The 7,425-nt window shown below is 38.3% G+C and overlaps 1 pseudogene across 1 annotated transcript; it reads right to left on the minus strand.

Moving 5' to 3' along the window:
* Positions 1 to 362: 362 nt before the first annotated feature.
* Positions 363 to 2,987, minus strand: LOC146459369 (TNF receptor-associated factor 2 pseudogene; annotated as a pseudogene). The gene is made up of 3 exons (XR_014857912.1): positions 2,376 to 2,987; positions 1,661 to 1,735; positions 363 to 539 (listed from the first exon to the last, which is right to left on the minus strand). The product of XR_014857912.1 is annotated as a TNF receptor-associated factor 2 pseudogene (transcript).
* Between the last annotated feature and the right edge of the window lie 4,438 nt (positions 2,988 to 7,425).

Below are 7,425 nucleotides of genomic sequence, written 5' to 3' on the forward strand. Positions count from 1 at the left end.
CGAGACCCTTTAAGGTATCAAATGAATAATACGCTTCATTCATAGACCCTACCCAGTGCCTAGTAATGTACAGAGAGCGATTTTGGCAAATTTCGGTCCGCAGTTTTTTGTGACATTTTTTCGTCAAACGGATGTTGGCAATCCACCGTACCGAAAGAGATGGCGACTTGTACAGTTACCCATAATCGGCTTACAAACGCACAGAAAAGTTCCAAAAACTTCACTGAAATTAAACCTAGCATACAAATGCTGTTAGTACATGGACGAATTTCACCAAAAATATGGCTTTCTATATGACTGTCTATTCTATCTAAAGATTGTTGTATGTTTTGTTTAGAATAGCGTCCCGATTAGTAAGCCAATTATAGGCGGCCTTCCTCCTGGCCTCCCTGAGGACCTCTTCCTTGTGGACGCCTCCTTTGTTCCAACATTTGGCGACGCAGGACATCAATTTCATCCAGGATCAGCACACATTCCATTCTGAAATCGTCAGCTACTCGTTGAATCTCAGCTTCGAGATAATCCTTTTGAGCCAACATCTAAAGTACACAAGATAAACAGAGATTAGGAAAAAACTGACGTTTGAACAAGATCAAAACAACAGCTGCTCTAACAACCTCTACAAACAACGTGAACTTGAGGGTACATTTAAAAACAAAATCATTCAGAATACAATAAAATTTCTAATAGAACTTCTTCCGAAAACATGCCCACACAAAATTAACTGACGAAAGACTAGTGCTCGAAACGTCCGTGCTCCAATCTATTTACGGTGGCCAAATTTCCTTAGCAACGCTGTTGGGGAGGCAGCGTGGTCGAGTGGTTAGGGCGCCGGATTCGGAATCCGGAAGCAGCCCCTGGTTCAAGTCCCGCTCTGACCACTTGGATTTGTTTCACGGTAGCCCCGTTTTCAAATCCAAGGCCATGCCTTCTAAATAGCCAACTGGTTTTCCTCCCACCATTTGGGATTTTTAGCAAAATGTTACATGTATGTTCAGTTTGTATATTTATTTCATTGATTTATAGTGTCCCCAATTAGCACTACAGCGCTAAATACTTCGACACTTACAGAAACTCATTTAAGTCAGCTTCCACTCTTAACTGACACAGCACCACAGTCTCTATAGAAACCAACCCCCTTAACGCAGTGTCTCCAATAGTGGTACGACTCCTCGAGGGTTTTCAAACAGTGATTGTCAACAGAAACCGGCGTGCTATTTGTAATGTCATATGTGTATGGAAATTCAGAATTCCTTGAACACATTTTTAAACTCGCGAATCCAATGAAGTAATAACTATCTTTCTTTCTCCCATGCTATGCACTGACAAAGCAGCATTCTCGACACGTTGTTGTCTTTTTTTTCCTGCTGTTATTGGTGTTATTATTTTAATAAAAGGTACATTTGCAGAATAAGCTAAAACATTAACAGTACTGGAAAAATATTTTAGTACAGCATTATTGTAACAAAACACTTCTAAGGTACACTTCTATAAGGTATTTGTTGCCACTAATTTTTTCGTTCTTTTAGACATTTTTTCAAGGCTTACTTACGGCGGAATAATTACACTTTAGTTATTGTTTTTTTTTTTTTTTTTTTTTGCTCTTTTGAAATATTGAAAAATGGCGTAAAATGTGACTTGCACATAAAAATCAGAATACCTTTTCTTCTAACTGCCCATATTTAAAGGCAAACCATTCTTCCAGTCGCCTCAGTTCCCGTGCTTGTGGATTACCCTACATGGGAATTTAAAAGCAAAATGACACCAGCTTATTAAATCGAGGGAAAGTAAAGACAAGCTTGCATACCCTTGTGTCCCTTGGAGTTGTGCATGCTACAGTCCTGTACCCCTTGCAGCTCTAACCATGCTAGGATGGTCAGGGGAGAGACGAAACGGCACCTTCCAAATAATCTCAAACGCTAGTAATGGTAATTTACCCATAACGGGAGTTTATCGGCCTGATCAGTTAGCATGGGCCAACTTACAAGTTACAACTTTTGCGCCGATTTCTGTTGGAGTATGCACAAGCTTAAAACATTTATACGTGAATCTGTACCGAAATTTGTTTCAAACAAAAAATTCGTCCAACAATGTGATAGAATTTCATGTTGATGGTTGTACCAATCCACTTAAAGAGCCTGCCTGATAAATTTCTCTTTCTTTGTAGCCTGCGAGAAAGCTCTCTATTAGGTCAGGTGTGAAAGGATATAGTAATAATCCTCTCGCGGCTTACTCTAATAGAGAGCTTGTTCGCAGGCTAGCTTAAATGTGCTCATTGTCCACTTACGTTTTGTGTTGAATTTATTCATTCAAAGTGATCCCTGAATTAAACAGTATTGGACACGTGCGAGGTAGATCGAGTAATACAAACATACCAGGTTCTCAATGGTTCCCACGGCATCCACAGTTATCTTTAGATACATGGAGTCGTCACGCACATAAGCGTGATTGTTCATTTCAGTAAGAGAGCAGAATAGAGGGAACCCGCTTCCGATGTTTGCTGTTCCTCTTGGTCTCTGAAATGTTGGAATATTTGGGTCAGGCCTTAAAGTGTAGGTCATGTGTGCCACATTACCCTGATCCAACATCGTAATAGTGACCTTCTGTCTGAATGGCCAGCCTTGTAATGCGTCATACCGTCCGCGCATGACAACAAAGAATAGTGAAATGTGCGTTCCTCGTCCCATGCCATTTCCGTTCAAATAAATCCGTGCGCACATCTTGTAGCCATAGCGACTAGTAAAGAAGCACGGGCTGTCGAAAGACACCTGCTGACCACTGACGGCTTCGTTTCGCCTTCGTGCATATTCAGTGATCTTCCATATTAACTGGCCATCATAGCTTGCTAACTCCTGTTGTCTAATGTACTCCTCTAAATCAGCCAAGGTGACATTTCTGAGAGCCAGTGTGTGTTCAATAGACTCGATCCGCCTCTCCATTCTCCGTGCAGTCTCTTGGGTAGTCTCCACTTTTCCAGGAAGAGAGCCTCTGCTAGCAGGGAAGAATGACAAGTGGAAAGATATAGATAATAAAACAATTGAGAGTAAAACAACAGTGAAACCTGATATGATACCTTTCTGCCATTGATATACTACTCACATTTTTTCCAGAAATTTTTGTTAGCTTTATATGCCACAGAATACAGTGTTTACAATACTTTACACTACTTACAATAATAACAATTTGATTTGCAATACTAACAGTACTTACTACACTTACAAACCTATGCTACTACCTTAAAGATTGTACAAGTATTTGTCATTACAGATACGTATCATATACTAGTCAGATTAATGTACATGTAGTCTGCAAATTGGAACATTTTTTCATTAATAAATTATTGCATTAGTATACAGGAAGTACAGTGTACTTTCCTATTATGACCAGGAGATTGAGGGTTGAACAAGCTGATCAGTCTATATAAATCTACATAATGCCCTTGCACTGAAATATCATTGTGATCTAGTGCATGTCAAGAAAAAATCCGGCTACAGCCTTCCATCAAATGATGGTATTTTGTTATTAGAATCTGGAGGTATAACAAAAAAGGAGATCGGGCATTTGCAGTAGTGGCACCGAGGATATGGAAAGGACTGCCGTTAGAAGTAAGGAACAAGGCAAACGTTGATCGATCCAATCAGCTTTTAAAGACACATTATTTTAAGTTAGCTTTTCATTGAAGTCAAGTTGGTTTCTATTAAATTTTATTGATTTTATCTTTTATTTATTTTAACATGTTTTGTTGAAACCATTGTAGATTTATGTCTGTTAGGATTAGTCTTATTTCCTATGATTTACAGCGCACTTGATCATTTTAAGGAAACTCGTGCCATATAAATTTTTTAATATTATTATAATTATTATTTAAAATTATTCAACACACCGTATGTAGATATAATTTCTTTTTCTGAAAGTGCAGCTTCTTTTTTTGTGTGGGAGAATAAATTCAAGATAGTACCTAGTTCAACTATTACTAGTTCAACTAGTTATCGGAAGGTCTTGGGTTCGACTCCTGATAGAAGCCTGTGTCATTTACTGATTAACACATTCTCAAATTCAAGTACATGTAGTCTGCTCAAAATCGATACAATAAGGGCAATAGGGTTCTTTTATCTACAATGTTATTTGTACTAGTAGTAATCAAATATTATAGAGTGCGTTCGACACCTGAAATTGAACAAATTTGGCAAAATCATGCACCCTCTCATATTCGTTTCAATTTAAACATTTGTTGTTATTTTTTCTTTTTCTTTTCTGTATATTACCCAAAACTAGCATCTTATAGCAGACTATTTCAATTTCTCATTTCAAATTAATATTGACTGCGTGATCGGAAAAAGTTTCGTCCAATTTCTGTGGAATTGTTGAACAAATGGAGAGAAATGTAACAAAACAGTAGGAATTACTTTCCTTTGTCCCACTCCAGCCCCAAGTTGTGCGATTTTACAGCCTGCTGTGTGACACTTTTTTAGGTAGCTCTTCCCTCCTTTTATATCTGTACAATATATAATGTGTAACTACCAAGGTGAAATATTTGCAATAAACGAAGCTGAGTTTAAAATTTCAGCGGCTACGTTAGTGAATTTAAAAATAATAGAATAGGACTGCAGACCTCATTAACCAGACATGCAAGTGCTAAAACTCCTTTTTGGTTCCACATTGGGAAGGACACAGATACTTTGTTTATTTTAATAAATTGGTTGTTCAAATAAATTATTAATACTTGGTTCATTAAATCTCCCCCTTTTCTTTTGGGGTATTCGTATAGCTATTTATCTCCTGACAGTACAGGATAACATCATGGTAGAACTCGGGTAGGTGATCATTTAAGCATAAACAATAATTGTCTGTCATAGTTAAATTTCAAAAGAAGATTTCCACCTTTTTAACACTTAAAAGTGCTATAAAGGTGATTCCGCTGAAAAAGAAGGAGTATTTAAAATTGTCTAAGACTTGGTCCAGTTCATGACTATGTTATGAGCATTACAAAAAATGCAATAAAAAATGGGGGTCACCGTGCTCGTTTTTGTGCAACCTGGATGGCTATTATAGTAAATAGATGTCCCACGAGGTTTATATTAGGAACGCTAGTAATCAGAAAAGGGAACTATCATTTCTAAAAAAATTAATTTCTTGCATTAAAATATCGAAGCAGTTCAAAAAAATTTACTTTAATCATACAAAACAAACTATTTTCATTGAACTGGAATTAAGATTATGAAGGAATTTAAAGATTTTACTGCATGTGCACGTAAGCAGCACTACCTAAATACGTGCTTTTTAAAGCATTCAAATAAAAATATCTTAAAGTAGAGTATTAAACTTTTCTTTAAATCGCGATATATAGTGGTCAACCCTATGACATTTAAATTAATGCATTAAAAAATGGGGGTCACCGTGCTTGTTTAGAAGAAAAGGACCATTTATTTTCCTGCAGAGCTTAACCTCAAGGAAATCCCGTAATGTTCTGCGTGCGCGCGCTCGTGCGCGCCCTAAATGACGCGAAAAATTATGCGCAGCAAGGATGCGCAATGCAATTCAATGGAATCACCTTCACATGTTCACGAATATAGACATCCTGCTCTAGATTTCCAATACGATGGCATGTTTTAATTCTTCCACTGACTGAAAATTCCTTGTGCAAAGGCAATCTGGAAGCCCCTCACTGACATATTTTATATCAAGAAGTACCAACAGCAAGACAACCTAAATTAAAATATTCATTTTAAACGTTAAGCTTACAAATAACTCCTCCTGATAAAATAATTTAATGGCCATACATATCTTAGTGTTGTGATTTGTGGACATGTTTTTATTTGAGGAAGTGCCTTTGATATCATTTCTGGAAGTGTTTTGCAATTTGTGGAGGTGTTTTGTCTCTATGAGCCACCGTACCCTTCCCATCTTTAATAAAGATGATCGGAAGGGTACGGTGGCTCATAGAGTCATTTATAACATAGCGCGCGTGCATCCTAATGTAATTCCTATTGGCGTCATCATGGCACATTTCTCAACATATGCACGGCCGTGCATCCATCCGATGACGTGTGCAAGTCAGATGGGGGAAGCACGCGCGCGCTATGTTATTAAAAAACTTTTACAGAGAGACAACACCATATAAAAATGTATATTTATAAAATCGATCTTGAAGCCTAATGAAACGTTAAGATTAAACCAATATGAGAAATCATTTTCGCCTTTTTTTTTGTACAGAGAATTTTGTAATTAATTCAAGAAGCTAGAGTTGCTCTCGGCTACGCCTCGAGCCACTCTTACGCTTCTCTCGTGCTCTCCAAACTTCCCGCGTGCATCCATAACTCGATATACGCACGCTAAGCATGAACCAATTCTTAAATGTAAGGGGATGTAAGCTTATGTATGTATGTATGTATGGATGCATAATGCAAATAATTATAAGACTTCATTGAACATCGTGGTATTATAAAAGTACTGACAGATTTCGATTTATCTAACGTTTGAACAGCATTTGCTCGATCTAGTTCACTACCACTCTTACGGCAGCACAATAGTGTCAAGAAAAACGAGCGTATGAACGTAACTACGCGAACAAACTCAAGTTCTTTCAGCTTACATTTGGTATGTCTGATAAGATCACCAAATCACGAGACTCCGGCAAAACACCGGCCTAGAAATTGGCTGCAATTTGCAATCTAGCCGTATTTCAATTGAAGCTGAGGCTTCCACAAAGGCGGCGCCATTCTGTCAGAGCTAGAAATTTTCAAGCCTTAAAATGCTGATCGATGCCTCCACTAAACTCTGATTTTCACCTTATTTACCAGCAGCAACATACATTCTTCCGTATGCGAATGCCCTGCCATACGGAGCTTGAGCCTGCAGTACGACTTACCTACGAACTTACCTCAGGCCCCTCAGGCCGGAGGCAGAGATCGTGGGGAATCCGTGGGGACAGATTAAGGGGTCGGTCGTGGGCTTGTCTCGGGCTTGTCCGGATGGTCCGGATGATACGGGCCATCGTGACGTCACCTCCTGTGAAGCGCGGGATTTTGTCCGGTTTCGAAAATGGCGCTGGTGATTTTCTTGCATCAAACGACTTTTTTTCCAGCCAGGCTCCGGATGGGTTTTTGTTTCTTTTCTCGATATAGGTAAGTGTTCATTTATTTTCAACCATGAATTATGCTGAAAATATTGCAGTGAAAAGTTACGTTTACTTGCGCTGATCGGAAAAGCTGAGATTGTCCCCGCCAGAAAAATTACATCTCATTAATTATACAAAGTACTGGTGAAACTCGGGAGGAGGTCAAATCTTAGTGCAAACGTTTTAGTTGACATTAGTAGGTTATATTCAACTGTAAAAGTGATCAGTGCGTTTGTTTCGCCGAGTGAAAACACAGTGAAAATTAAAAGTTAGTGTTTTAATTGCAGAAACTTGACCTAAAGTTATAG

The sequence above is a fragment of the Pavona decussata genome, unplaced genomic scaffold, assembly GCF_977016875.1.
Source record: "Pavona decussata unplaced genomic scaffold, jaPavDecu1.1 SCAFFOLD_219, whole genome shotgun sequence".
Classification (NCBI taxonomy): Eukaryota; Metazoa; Cnidaria; class Anthozoa; order Scleractinia; family Agariciidae; genus Pavona; species Pavona decussata.